This window comes from Natator depressus, chromosome 3, assembly GCF_965152275.1.
Source record: "Natator depressus isolate rNatDep1 chromosome 3, rNatDep2.hap1, whole genome shotgun sequence".
Taxonomy (NCBI): Eukaryota; Metazoa; Chordata; order Testudines; family Cheloniidae; genus Natator; species Natator depressus.
The window spans coordinates 33,528,831-33,543,516 of NC_134236.1; the positions used below are offsets into that span (position 1 = coordinate 33,528,831).

Here is a 14,686-nt window from a genome sequence, read left to right on the forward strand (position 1 = left end):
ATGCTTCGCCCTACCTTTACCCTTCATTTAAAACCAAAAAACAATTCTTCACCATATTCATTTGCTCGTAAGTTCTAACCCCAAACATCTTCACTGGTTTTGTGTCTTATAGGTCTTTGCAGCAAAGCGGTTATGATAGGGTACCCAGAGTATTGTAGGATGGAGCCAGGATCCATGCATCCCTTATTTCCTGTTTCAGTCAGTGGGAGTTTCCCCCCATTTTTGTTGTGATGCAGTTAAATAACCGCAGCAAGTTCCCAACCTGTGAGTAGACCTATTTTGTTGCACTGAGCTGTGCCTTTACAAAAGCCCCAATCCTGCAAAGGCTTATGCACATAGTTAATTTTACTCACTGTGGGTAGTCCTGGGACAAGTCAGTGTATAAAGTTAAGAATGCATGTAAATCTTTACAGGACTGGGGCATTAGATTGTAAATCCTGTGGGTCATGGATTGGATCTTATCTATATTTATAGAATACCCAGAACAACAGAGACCCAGTCATACCTGAGGTCTTTTGCACTGTACCATAATAAATGTTTGCTACTAGTACTAAAAATAATGATAATATGACATCTTTGTTTTTAAGTCAATTCATAGTAATACTAGTGGAGTGATCCTTACACCCACAGTATTATTAAAACTCAATAGGCACACTGCAATTTTTAAACTATCATGTCATATTCCACAAGATGGGTGTCACAGAATGGCAGGTCCCTGTGAATCGACTAAGCCTATTGCCCTGAACCAGATAAGGTGAGCCCAATTCAGCCAATTAAAGAGGGTTGGAAGCAGCCCTGGATCTGTTGCTCCAAGAAGAGAGGAGAGCCTCAGCTAACTGAGGCTGGGAAGCTGCCAGGAGCTGGAGTGCCAGAAGCACCTGGGATGGATGGCCCTGAAGCCTGGAGCCAAGGATTAAGTTAAAAGACTGTTTTCTGTGTGTTTGCTAACTAACCTCTGTTAAAAAATGAACCTTTGTGCAAAAGACTGGGCGTGGCAACACGTTTTGGGGCTGGGGAGAAGCTTGGCCTGGGGACAGTGACACATTTATTGGAGAAAATATGTGAAGGAAAAAGAACTTGGAATGTGGACAGTAATTAACAAAACAATTTTTTAACGTATTGCAACTTCCCTCCTAGAATCATAGAATAACCTTCCCACCATATGTAGTCCAAGTTCATAGACCACTAGGGTTACCAGGTGTCTGGTTTTTGATGGTTGAAAAGGGACCCTGGTGGCTCCAGTCGGCACCGCTGACCGGTCTGTTAAAAGTCCGGTTGGCAGTGCAGCAGGGCTGGCAGTCTCCCTGCCCAGTTCCACATGTCTCCCGGGAGGCATGTCTGGCTCCTAGGTGAAGGGGAGGGCAAGAGCCAGCTCTGCAGCTCCCATTGGCCTGGAACTGTGGCCAATGGGAGCTGCGGGGGCAGCGCATGGAACCACCTGGTCACCCCGCTGCATAGGAGCCAGAGTGACTTGTTGCCACTTCCCAGGAGCCTCCTGAGCTCAATGCTGCCTGGAGCCCACACCCCCCTCCCCTGTCCCAACCTCCTACCCCAGCCGTGAGCCCCCTCCCACACTCCAACCCCCTGCCCCTTCTGGCCTTGAAAACTATTAATTAATTTTAATAGATCTTGAGGCCGGGGGGACCACTGGGTCATCTGGTCTGACCTGCACAGCACAAGCCATCATGTTTCACCCAATTACCCCAGTATGGAGCCCAATACCTGGTCTGACTAAAGCTTATATTTCAAAAAGGCATCTGGCCTTGATTTGAAGATATTAAGTGATGGAGAATCCACCATTTCCCTTGGTACTGTGTTCCAATGGTTAATAATCATCATGTTCCTATTGTGCCTATTAAGCTCCTCCACTCCTGTCTGTTTCTGGCAAGTCTTTCAATGGTTCCCCAGCTCTGCCCCAGGTTTCTCATCTCAGCTTCCACAGCTCTTCACCATGTTGTTTTCGGGTGGCCTCATTTTCAATTGCCGTCAGGAGTCCATCTTATTGCTACTCTGGTGATGGAATCAGTTTCCATCTGAAGCACATGACCAATCCATCTCCCGCGCCTCCTGGCAGTGATGATGCTCAGATCCTCTTGGGTGCACTGTGTCAATAGATCTTGGTTTAAGATTGTTCTGGGCCAAAAGATATGGAGGATTTTTCTGAGGCAGGTTGTATGGAATGAAGACAGTTTGGCCATGTCATACTTTCTCATTCCCCAGCATTCTGCACTATAAAGTAGTGTTGAAAGTACGCAGCTCTGATAAATCTTGAGTTTGATTTTGGTGTTGTATTTTGATGATTTCCAGACTGTATTTAAGCTTGTTCCACCATCCTGGCTGGTGGTGCTGTCCAAGCATGTGAATGTTTCTACACTGGTGAGAACATAATCCTCTATCTGTACTGGTGATGGAAAGGGCGTGGATGCACAGACCAGATTTTCACTCTACGAAACATAATACAACAGTACTTAGAATGGCCATGGCAACTCTACATACATTTAATAGACTTTGAGAAGGCTTTTGATAGCATTCACAGGACCAGTCTACAGTGCATTCTGCAGGCATATGCAAGTTAAAGAGTCCTTTTAACTCAGTATTTTCTCCTCAATAAAGTATTTATATACTGTAATCAAGTCACCTCCCAATCTTCATTTTGATTTAACCTTTTAAGTCTCTTACTCTAAGGCATTTTTTCCAGCCCTTGAATTATTTTTATGGCTCATATACAGAGGTCAAATCTCTTTCCTAGTCCTACTCACTACTCCCCTCTGTATACATTCAAGGATCACGTTAGCCCTTTCTGCTAGAGCGTCACACTGGGAGCTCATGTTCACTTGTTTGTCTACTATAACCCCTACATCCTTTTCAGAGTCACTGCTTTCCAGGATAGAGTCCCCATTCTCTGAATCTATGAATAAAGTCTGCAGCACAGTGGCATCTGCAATCGAGCAGCAGTGAGCAAGGCCTGTTGGCACTTGAGCTTGGCACAACATGGTTTTTAGCTCCAGGTTCCCCTTAGCAGTCTCTCTTTCATTGTCACTGTGCCTATCAGTCCCAAACCACCTTCTTGTTCTCTCTTTCCAAGATGAAGGTCCGGAATGCCATCAGATCTATTTTTTTATTATTTTTACCCAATCCCTCCCTGCCACGGACCCTATAGTAAAAAGAGAATCAATCATAGAATCATAGAATATCAGGGTTGGAAGGGACCTCAGGAGGTCATCTAGTCCAACCCCCTGCTCAAAGCAGGACCGATCCCCAACTAAATCATCCCAGCCAGGGCTTTGTCAAGCCTGACCTTAAAAACTTCTAAGGAAGGAGATTCCACCACCTCCCTAGGTAACGCATTCCAGTGTTTCACCACCCTCCTAGTGAAAAAGTTTTTCCTAATATCCAACCTATACCTCCCACTCTGCAACTTGAGACCATTACTCCTTGTTCTGTCATCTGCTACCACTGAGAACAGTCTAGAGCCATCCTCTTTGGAACCCTCTTTCAGGTAGTTGAAAGCAGCTATCAAATCCCCCCTCATTCTTCTCTTCCGTAGACTAAACATCCCCAGTTCCCTCAGCCGCTCCTCATAAGTCATGTGTTCCAGTCCCCTAATCATTTTTGTTGCCCTCCGCTGGACTCTTTCCAATTTTTCCACATCCTTCTTGTAATGTGGGGCCCAAAACTGGACACAGTACTCCAGATGAGGCCTCACCTGTGTCGAATAGAGGGGAACAATCACGTCCCTTGATCTGCTGGCAATGCCCCTACTTATACATCCCAAAATGCCATTGGCCTTCTTGGCAACAAAGGCACACTGTTGACTCATATCCAGATTCTCGTCCACTGTAACCCCTAGGTCCTTTTCTGCAGAACTGCTGCCGAGCCATTCGGTCCCCAGTCTGTAGCGGTGCATTGGATTCTTCCATCCTAAGTGCAGGACTCTGCACTTGTCCTTGTTGAACCTCATCAGATTTCTTTTGGCCCAATCCTCCAGTTTGTCTAGGTCCCTCTGTATCCTATCCCTATCCTCCAGCGTATCTACCTGGTAACATAAGAGCATCTCCCTAAAGGGCCTAATCTTGAAAATTGTTCTGTCCCTTTGTGGAGACGTGGCTCAGCACTGGTGCAGGCATCCATCCATGCAGAGCAATTTGCCCAGTCAAACCTTATGTCTCGTTCCCTACAGGCACCACCCAGAGTCTGGGGGAGGGGGAGATTATGAAAATCAGGAAAATCCAGGTTACACAAACATTTCTTCCTGTGAGTAACCATGGTTGACTTTTAACCACTTTTCTCTCACTTCAGTTCTTTACTAGCATGATCACTATACAAATGTTGCCAATATGTAAAGGCCTGTCAGAGGCAAATATAATAATATTTTGGACAAATATTTGATTTTTTTTTTTACTGTAGCACCTAGGAGCCGTTGTCAAGGACCAGAGCTCCATTGTGCTAGGCACTGTACAAACACAAAACAAAAAGACAGCCACTTCCCGAACCAACTTACAATCTAAGTATAAAACAAGTGACAAAAAATGGATACAAACAAATAGATGGGGGAGCGGGGGGCAAGAAAACAATGAGACAGGACTGGTCAGCATGATAGGTCTTAGCACACCAGCAGCCTAACTATTATCAAGATTTTTATAGGCATCCTGGAAAAGAAGAGTTTTGAGGGAGGATAATGAGTTAGTTTTGCAGTTAGTTTTGCAGTTATGGGTTGCTCCTCTCCAGAGTAAGGGACAGCATGGGAGAAAGCATGAAGGTGCATGTTTGAAAATTTAACAAGGGGGCAGTGGAAGCTGGCATCATGGGCTGATCAGAGGCAGGAGCTGACATCTCAGTAGTGAATGAGAAACGATAGGTAGGGTGGGGCTAGGCTGTGAAGGGCCTTGAAAGTGAAGCTGAGTAGCTTATGTTTGATGTGGTAGAAAAAGGGGAGACAGTGGAGGGATGCAAAGAGTGGGGTGACAGGGTCCAAGTAACCTGCTAGGGAAATGATCTTTGCAGCAGCATTCTGAATGGATATGAGCTGGGTAAGACTGTATTTGTCAAGGCCAGAGAGAAGGATGTTGTAGTAATTGAGACATGAGATGAGAAAGCCTGGACAAAAGTTTTAGCTGTGTGGATGCATAGGAAAGGCCATATCTTAGCAATTTTAGGCAGAAAGAATCTGTAAGGTTTAGACATAGCTTAGATGCAAGGACCTAGAGACAGATCCGAGTCAAAGATGACATCAAGGTAACAGGCCTGCATAATATGCAAGATAGTGGTAGTGCTACAGTGATCAAGAAAGGAGATAATGGGGAAAGCTTGGGGGAATATTAAGAGCTCTGTTTTATCCATATTGTGCTTGGCTGATGGTTAGACATCTACGAGGAAATGTCCAAGAGACAGGCCAAGATTTTCATTTGGATAGGAGACAGGTCTGGAGAGAAGGTATGGAGAAGGAGAAGAGACAGGGACCAAAGACAGATCCCCCACAGAAAATTTGAAAGGGTAAGAGGAGGATCTTCTGAAGCAGTGTTTCCCCAAACTTGGGACGCTGCTTGTTCAGGGAAAGACCCGGCGGGCCGGGCCGGTTTGTTTACCTGCCGCGTCTGCAGGTTCGGCCGATCGCGGTTCCCACTGGCCGCGGTTCGCCGCTGCAGGCCAATGGGGGCTGCGGGAAGCGGCTCCTGCGCCGCTTCCCGCAGCCCCCATTGGCCTGCAGCGGCGAACCGCGGCCAGTGGGAGCCGCGATCGGCCGAACCTGCAGACGCGGCAGGTAAACAAACCGGCCCGGCCCGCCGGGTCTTTCCCTGAACAAGCAGCGTCCCATGTTTGGGAAACACTGTTCTGAAGCATATGCTGAAGGAGAAATTAGAGAGGAAGGAGGAGAACTTGGTGAGTTACTTGGTATGCTTGGGGTTTCATCCCTGATACATCAAGCAGTTGCCCAGGATTGCTCAGTAGTATATACAAGAAAAGGTTTTTTTCCTGTAGTCGTTTATCATTATTGTCCATTGCTGATTTGGTACCAGATTGCCTCAGGGCATTGCTCTCTCTGGTGCCTCATTCTTTGGTCTCAAGGTTATGCACAGCTTTTCCTCATTACTTTTTTCTTATAATTTTTGATAGTTTGATGAAATATTGTTGTTTTTTGGCCCACCCTTGTATTTATTCTCTTTTAGCTTATGTCTTGGGCTCCCCACCACCTCCTTTGCAGTATTTACAGCAATCCTGATGTGCATTTAATAAAATGTTTTCCCTATTTCTGTCAAAGACATGTGATCTAACGGAATGCAAATAGCAGGTGATTCACAGAAAATCTCATTAGCCTCATTGATTGCCTTTCAGCATGTTTTTTTTTTTTCTGTTTTTGAGAGAGAGAATATTTACAAGGATGCTAATAAAGCTAGCCCATTCAACGGCTAATGTTTAGGTGGAAAAATGTACAGTTCAATATATGTTAAACTCAAAGATTTATATAGCACACACAGTTTATATCAGAGGCAAGACACTGTTCATTACACTGTGTTGCCAACTCTTGCAATTTTATCACAAGTCTTGTGATATGCAGTGTTTTGCTTAAAGCCGCAGGTCCTAGAATCCAATGATTTATATGAGACTCTCAGCTTTCATTTTTTAAAAGTAAGTTTCTAGCCTTCATGGTTTGGAAGAAAAGCTTGAAAACTTGAATCCTAAGACTCAAAAACCAAAAGGAACCCACATTTTATTATGTTTAAGGCTATCTCATGATTTTTGAGGGCCTGACTGATGGTTTCTGAATGCTTGGGGTTGGCAGTGCTGTAATAGCAAGGAGGCATGCTGTTTAAGGATGAAGTTACAGGGATTCTGTTGGCTTGAAAAATAACATTCCTGTAAAATGCTGTACCTTCAATAATTCTATATTTAAATATGATTATACAAATAAATGTAATTGCCTCTAAGATTCCTGTAAATGAAAGAAATTGGCTAAAACGTCTGTTCCATTTGCTTATTTTGTGCATTGGCAACATTTTATCAGTTTCATTTTTTACAATTTTTTTTAAAGATCAGTTGAATTGATCTCACCCACAGCTCTGGGAAGAGTTCACATATATGCCTTTTCTCATGCTCTTCAGTAGGGTGTTTACTTGTAAAAGTAGCAACAAACCTGAAACTGAAGAGGCAGCAATCCGGCACATGCACAAAAAGAAGTGCAGGAGGGTTGGGCCCAAGAATTTTTTGCATGTTTATCTCTCAAAATCCAAACGTTTCTTCTAAACAACAACAGGGGAGAATGCTATTGGAAGGCTGAATTGACGGGTCTTGATCTTGTGAGCCCTCCAGTCTAATGGGAGTTTTCCACATGAAGGACCACACCCTATTTTACTGTACACTCTGTGTTAATATATTAACATTAATTTTTGTGACAGAATTTAAGATTATTGCAATTCATCCAATTGAGACAATGTGTCAATTTTAGCAGGATTCTGAGATGCACGAAGAAAGATGTCAAATTAAGAATAGGGTATAAAAAAAAAAAAGTAGATATGGGAGCAACTCCTGCAGTAGAGGTAGTTTTAGGACTGCTGCAGCAGTAAAAATAAAAGCAGGAGAGACTTACTAGCTAACTGCCTGGGGATGAAAAAGAAGTCCAGTACACAGTGTCTCCCGACTCTAAAAAAAAAAAAAGAAAAAGCACTGATGTGCTTTCACTACTCAGTGCAGACACAGTCTCTAGACTCTAGAGACTGTCTGCACTGAGTAGTGAAAGCACATGCATTTACTACTGACATTAGTGGAAGTTACATATGTATGCCAGTAACTGAAGGCAGACTTTGGCTCCATGTAAACACCTTTCTGAAGAACTTAAACAGCATCTTTGATAAAACTAGTAGATTCTTGGAGATTAGAGGGAAATGCAATTCACCGCCAAACTACTATGCTTCACAAGATCAGCAGATGTATTCTCTCTTTAAAATATACATATCTGTTGGAGGTGAACCCAACATAAGGTCAAAAAGCAGACCAGGTCAGACTACTAATTTTGTCGGAGGAGTTACATTTGAAAAGTGTTATGGTTACCATCTAGGAATCAAGCCTCCTTCAGGAGTAAAGCCAATGAGTTTTTAAGGCAGCTCCCCCTCACATGTCAACGGGGGGAGGGGAGTCCAACCCTGTAATGTGAATGGTACAGCCCAGTGGTACTATCAACTACCAATTATTTGTTTGCCACAGATGGTCTAGGAGCTCGCTCTGGTTGAAGCCATTGTTTGAAGCACACTATTAAAGTGAGGCTAAGCCAGAGCTGTCCCTGGGGTAGAGTGAACCAGGGCAACCGCTCCGGGCCCTGCACTTTTTGGGACCCCACAGGCCAGTGCGATTGGCTGGCACGGTCTGTCCCTGAAGAGACGAATCTGCCACTTCTGCCCTGGGCCCCATACCCTCCTAGGGACGGTCCTGGGCTAAGCACACTGTAAGCACTGGCTCTTCAGGCAGGGTCTTAGAGTGAGCTTTGGCAACTCCGAAACAGGCCTCCACATCTCATAGGGTACTCACATTGTAGTTAACCTGATGCTTCTATTTAGGGCTGGGGTTACTGAGTGGTCCAATACTTCGCCTTGGTTGGTGCTGCAGTATCTTGAAAATGATTATAGCACACACATACCTTAAAAAATGAGTTACCCTGTCAGGGATTGGTGCAGCATGGCTTCGGAATGACTGACATCTATGGACCCTGTTGAACTGACATCTCAGCATGATTAGGGTGCTGTGGTACCTCCCTAGAAACAGGTGATTCATGCTTTAAGATAAAACTGGTGCTTCACTACCTACTCTGGAACATGGCTCTTTGGCAGTGTTTCCCAAACTTGGGATGCTGCTTGTTCAGGGAAAGCCCCTGGCGGGCCGGGCCAGTTTGTTTACCTGCTGCATCTGCAGGTTCGGCCAATCGCGGCTCCCACTGGCTGCGGTTCACCGCTGCAGGCCAATGGGGGCTGCGGGAAGTGGCAGCCGGTACGTCTCTTGGCCCGCGCCGCTTCCTGCAGCCCCATTGGCTTCCTTTGCAGTCTGGCTTCTCTGCTTCTAACAGTTGTAAAGGAGAACAGGTCCATGTATTGCGTTCATGATGTTTGGTGCACTGCTATGGCCATACTTTTGCCCGAACCCTGTCTGGCCAATGTTTGATGGTTAATGCAGTCTGGCCAAGCCCTGCAATCATTATTTCCAGTACCAAGATAAATGAGGTATTGCCTTATAGAGCTTGATCTTTCAGCATTCTTTTTCTGGCTTCTGTGCCTCAGAGCCTGCTGTAGGGTCTCTGCCTACGTATAGCTCTCTGAACGTGTGACCTCCCACTGGGTATATCTATTGATGCCATAGCTGGGTCCTGGCTTTGAAAAAATCTAGGGGGCTTCAGTTTCAGTGAGCCCGCATGCTGTCAGCATTGGTTGGTTGCAGTGCTTAATTTGTAACGAAAGAAGTGCCAGGGCTCAAGAAATTATGTGCTGGGGCTCAAGGAAGTTTTTTACATTCATAACTGATGCAGCAAACCCAGAGATGTCAGGGCTTTGAACTGCCAAGCCTAGAGATGCTGGGGCTTAGCCCTGGAACAAATTAAGCACTGGTTGTGGATTTTAAATATACTATAGTATTATCTGTTACTGCTGATATCTATGGTGCAGTCTGCTCTGACTGTTTTAGCACTGCAACTTAAGTCTGTCTGCTGCCTTTCTACACAGCCCCCCCTTTACCAGATTGTTTTCCCTCAAAATTGGTGTATTACTTGGTTGGGGTGGGAGAGGATAGTTTGGTAAAGGGGTGTGTGCAGCAAGGCAGTTAAGAGGGTGATAGAAAGCTGATATCTTTAAGGGTGTAGAGTAACGTTAGCCCTGGTCTACACTAGGACTTTAGGTCGAATTTAGCAGCATTAAATCGATGTAAACCTGCACCCGTCCACACGATGAAGCCCTTTATTTCGACTTAAAGGGCTCTTAAAATCGATTTTCTTACTCCACCCCTGACAAGCGGATTAGCGCTTAAATCGGCCTTGCCGGGTCGAATTTGGGGTACTGTGGACACAATTCGACGGTATTGGCCTCCGGGAGCTATCCCAGAGTGCTCCATTTTGACCGCTCTGGACAGCACTCTCAACTCAGATGCACTGGCCAGGTAGACAGGAAAAGAACCGCGAACTTTTGAATCTCATTTCCTGTTTGGCCAGCGTGGCAAGCTGCAGGTGACCATGCAGAGCTCATCAGCAGAGGTGACCATGATGGAGTCTCAGAATCGCAAAAGAGCTCCAGCATGGACCGAACGGGAGGTACGGGATCTGATCGCTGTATGGGGAGAGGAATCCGTGCTATCAGAACTCCGTTCCAGTTTTCGAAATGCCAAAACCTTTGTCAAGATCTCCCAGGGCATGAAGGACAGAGGCCATAACAGGGACCCGAAGCAGTGCCGCGTGAAACTGAAGGAGCTGAGGCAAGCCTACCAGAAAACCAGAGAGGCGAACGGCCGCTCCGGGTCAGAGCCCCAAACATGCCGCTTCTATGATGAGCTGCATGCCATTTTAGGGGGTTCAGCCACCACTACCCCAGCCGTGTTGTTTGACTCCTTCAATGGAGATGGAGGCAATACGGAAGCAGGTTTTGGGGACGAAGAAGAAGATGAGGAGGAGGAGGTTGTAGATAGCTCACAGCAAGCAAGCGGAGAAACCGGTTTTCCCGACAGCCAGGAACTGTTTCTCACCCTGGACCTGGAGCCAGTACCCCCTGAACCCACCCAAGGCTGCCTCCTGGACCCAGCAGGCGGAGAAGGGACCTCCGGTGAGTGTACCTTTTAAAATACTATACATGGTTTAAAAGCAAGCATGTGAAAGGATTACTTTGCCCTGGCATTCGCAGCTCTCCTGGATATACTCCCAAAGCCTTTGCAAAAGGTTTCTGGGGAGGGCAGACTTATTGCGTCCTTCATGGTAGGACACTATACCACTCCAGGCCAGTAACACGTACTCGGGAATCATTGTACAACAAAGCATTGCAGTGTATGTTTGCTGGCGTTCAAGCAACATCCGTTCGTGTGTTATCCTCAGGAGAGTGAGATATAATCCATGGTCACCTGGTTGAAATAGGGTGCTTTTCTTCAGGGGACACTCAGAGGAGCCCATTCCTGCTGGGCTGTTTGCCTGCGGCTGAACAGAAATGTTCCCCGCTGTTAGCCACAGGGAGGGGGGAGGGTTGAGGGGGTAGCCACGCGGTGGGGGGAGGCAAAATGCGACCTTGTAACGAAAGCACATGTGCTATGTATGTAATGTTAACAGCAAGGTTTACCCTGAAAGAGTGTAGCCAGTGTTTTATAAAATGTGTCTTTTTAAATACCGCTGTCCCTTTTCTTTTCTCCACCAGCTGCATGTGTTTCAATGATCACAGGATCTTCTCCTTCCCAGAGGCTAGTGAAGATTAGAAAGAAAAAAAAACGCACTCGAGATGAAATGTTCTCCGAGCTCATGCTGTCCTCCCACACTGACAGAGCACAGACGAATGCGTGGAGGCAAATAATGTCAGACTGCAGGAAAGCACAAAATGACCAGGAGGAGAGGTGGCGGGCTGAAGAGAGTAAGTGGCGGGCTGAAGAGAGGGCTGAAGCTCGAATGTGGCGACAGCGTGATGAGAGGAGGCAGGATTCAATGCTGAGGCTGCTGGAGGACCAAACCAGTATGCTCCAGTGTATGGTTGAGCTGCAGCAAAGGCAGCTGGAGCACAGACTGCCACTACAGCCCCTGTGTAACCAACCGCCCTCCTCCCCAAGTTCCATAGCCTCCACACCCAGACGCCCAAGAACGCGGTGGGGTGGCCACCGGCCAACCAGCCACTCCACCACAGAGGATTGCCCAAAAAAAAGAAGGCTGTCATTCAATAAATTTTAAAGTTGTAAACTTTTAAAGTGCTGTGTGGCATTTTCCTTCCCTCCTCCACCACCCCTCCTGGGCTACCTTGGTAGTCATCCCCCTATTTGTGTGATGAATGAATAAAGAATGCATGAATGTGAAGCAACAATGACTTTATTGCCTCTGCAAGCGGTGATCAAAGGGAGGAGGGGAGAGTGGTTAGCTTACAGGGAAGTAGAGTGAACCAAGGGGCGGGGGGTTTCATCAAGGAGAAACAAACAGAACTTTCACACCGTAGCCTGGCCAGTCATGAAACTGGTTTTCAAAGCCTCTCTGATGCGTACCGCACCCTCCTGTGCTCTTCTAACCGCCCTGGTGTCTGGCTGTGCGTAACCAGCAGCCAGGCGATTTGCCTCAACCTCCCACCCCGCCATAAACGTCTCCCCCTTACTCTCACAGATATTGTGGAGCACACAGCAAGCAGTAATAACAGTGGGAATATTGGTTTCGCTGAGGTCTAAGTGAGTCAGTAAACTGCGCCAGCGCGCCTTTAAACGTCCAAATGCACATTCTACCACCATTCTGCACTTGCTCAGCCTGTAGTTGAACAGCTCCTGACTGCTGTCCAGGCTGCCTGTGTACGGCTTCATGAGCCATGGCATTAAGGGGTAGGCTGGGTCCCCAAGGATACATATAGGCATTTCAACATCACCAACAGTTATTTTCTGGTCTGGGAATAAAGTCCCTTCTTGAAGCTTTTGAAACAGACCAGAGTTCCTGAAGATGCGAGCGTCATGTACCTTTCCCGGCCATCTCACGTTGATGTTGGTGAAACGTCCCTTGTGATCCACCAGAGCTTGCAGCACTATTGAAAAGTACCCCTTGCGGTTTATGTACTCGCCGGCTTGGTGCTCCAGTGCCAAGATAGGGATATGGGTTCCGTCTATGGCCCCACCACAGTTAGGGAATCCAATTGCAGCAAAGCCATCCACTATGACCCCCACATTTCCCAAGGTCACTACCCTTGATATCAGCAGATCTTTGATTGCGTGGGCTACTTGCATCACAGCAGCCCCCACAGTAGATTTGCCCACTCCAAATTGATTCCCAACTGACCGGTAGCTGTCTGGCGTTGCAAGCTTCCACAGGGCTATTGCCACTCGTTTCTCAACTGTGAGGGCTGCTCTCATCTTGGTATTCATGCGCTTCAGGGCAGGGGAAAGCAAGTCACAAAGTTCCATGAAAGTGCCCTTACGCATGCGAAAGTTTCGCAGCCACTGGGAATCGTCCCAGACCTGCAACACTATGCGGTCCCACCAGTCTGTGCTTGTTTCCCGAGCCCAGAATCGGCGTTCCACAGCATGAACCTGCCCCATTAGCACCATGATGCATGCATTGGCAGGGCCCATGCTTTCAGAGAAATCTGTGTCCATGTCCTGATCACTCACATGACCGCGCTGACGTCGCCTCCTCGCCTGGTAGCGCTTTGCCAGGTTCTGGTGCTGCATATACTGCTGGATAATGCGTGTGGTGTTTAATGTGCTCCTAATTGCCAAAGTGAGCTGAGCGGACTCCATGCTTGCCTTGGTATGGCGTCCGCACAGAAAAAAGGCGCGGAATGATTGTCTGCCGTTGCTCTGACGGAGGGAGGGGCGACTGACGACACGGCTTACAGGGTTGGCTTCAGGAGGCTAAAATCCACAAAGGGGGTGGCTTTACATCAAGGAGTAGTTCAGGCAGGACTTCACGGAGGATTCCAATAAGAAATGGTGCACCTAAGTTATTGTTCTTATTGGAACAAGGAGGTTAGCCTGGCCTCTGATTGATACATGGCTAGATCTACCTCGCTGCACCTTCTCTGTGCGTGACTGCAGTGTGACCTAGAGGAATGAGTCCCCTAGACAGGGGAGAAGGCAAATGAGTACAAAACAAATCTGGTCTATTTCTTGTTTTGATCCACTCCATCTATCTTTTACATCTTTGGCTAGCAGCAGACGGTGCAGAAGGACTGCATGCCATCCACATCTCATGGCTGCTCGGCAGAAGACGGTGCAATAGGACTGCTAGCAATCCATATTGCCTGCCTGCTCACCATAAGACGGTTCAATAGGACTGACTGCCGGACTAAAAAAAAATGACCTGGTCAAGTCACTAAAAATTTAGTCCCTGCGCCCATGTCTGCCCAGGCGCTCCTGATCGACCTCACACAGGCGACCAGGAACACCTCGGACATGACGAGGACGGCTACCAGTCGTACTGTACCGTCTGCTGCCAGAAGGCAATGGGTTGCTGCTACTGTGTAGCAATGCCGTACCGCGTCTGCCAGCACCCAGGAGACATACGGTGACGGTTACCTGAGCGGGCTCCATGCTTGCGGTGGTATGGCGTCCGCACAGGTAACTCAGGAAAAAAGGCGCGAAACAATTGTCTGCCCTTGCCTTCACGGAGGGAGGGAGGGAACGGGGGCCGGACAATATGTACCCAGAACCACCCGCGACAATGTTTTAGCCCAATCAGAGTGCTCCATTGTGACTGCTCTGGACAGCACTCTCAACTCAGATGCACGATTGTTTGCCGTTGCTCTGACGCAGGGAGGGGCGACTGAGGACACGGCTTACAGGGTTGACTTCACGGAGGGTTCCAATAAGAAATGGTGCACCTAAGTTATTGTTCTTATTGGAACAAGGAGGTTAGCCTGGCCTCTGATTGATACATGGCTAGATCTACCTCGCTGCACCTTCTCTGTGAGTGACTGCAGTGTGACCTAGAGGAATGATTCCCCTAGACAGGGGAGGAGGCAAATGAGTACAAAACAAATCTGGTCTATTTCTTGTTTTG

The 14,686-nt window shown here is 47.1% G+C and overlaps 1 long non-coding RNA gene across 1 annotated transcript in view; it reads right to left on the reverse strand.

The window, feature by feature from the left end:
• Nucleotides 1–1,637: 1,637 nt before the first annotated feature.
• LOC141983805 (uncharacterized) overlaps nucleotides 1,638–14,686 on the reverse strand; it is a 132,652-nt gene continuing 119,603 nt past the window's right edge. The window contains exon 5 of the long non-coding RNA XR_012638516.1: nucleotides 1,638–2,444. This is a non-coding gene — a long non-coding RNA (uncharacterized LOC141983805). The remainder of the gene's footprint in view (nucleotides 2,445–14,686) is intronic.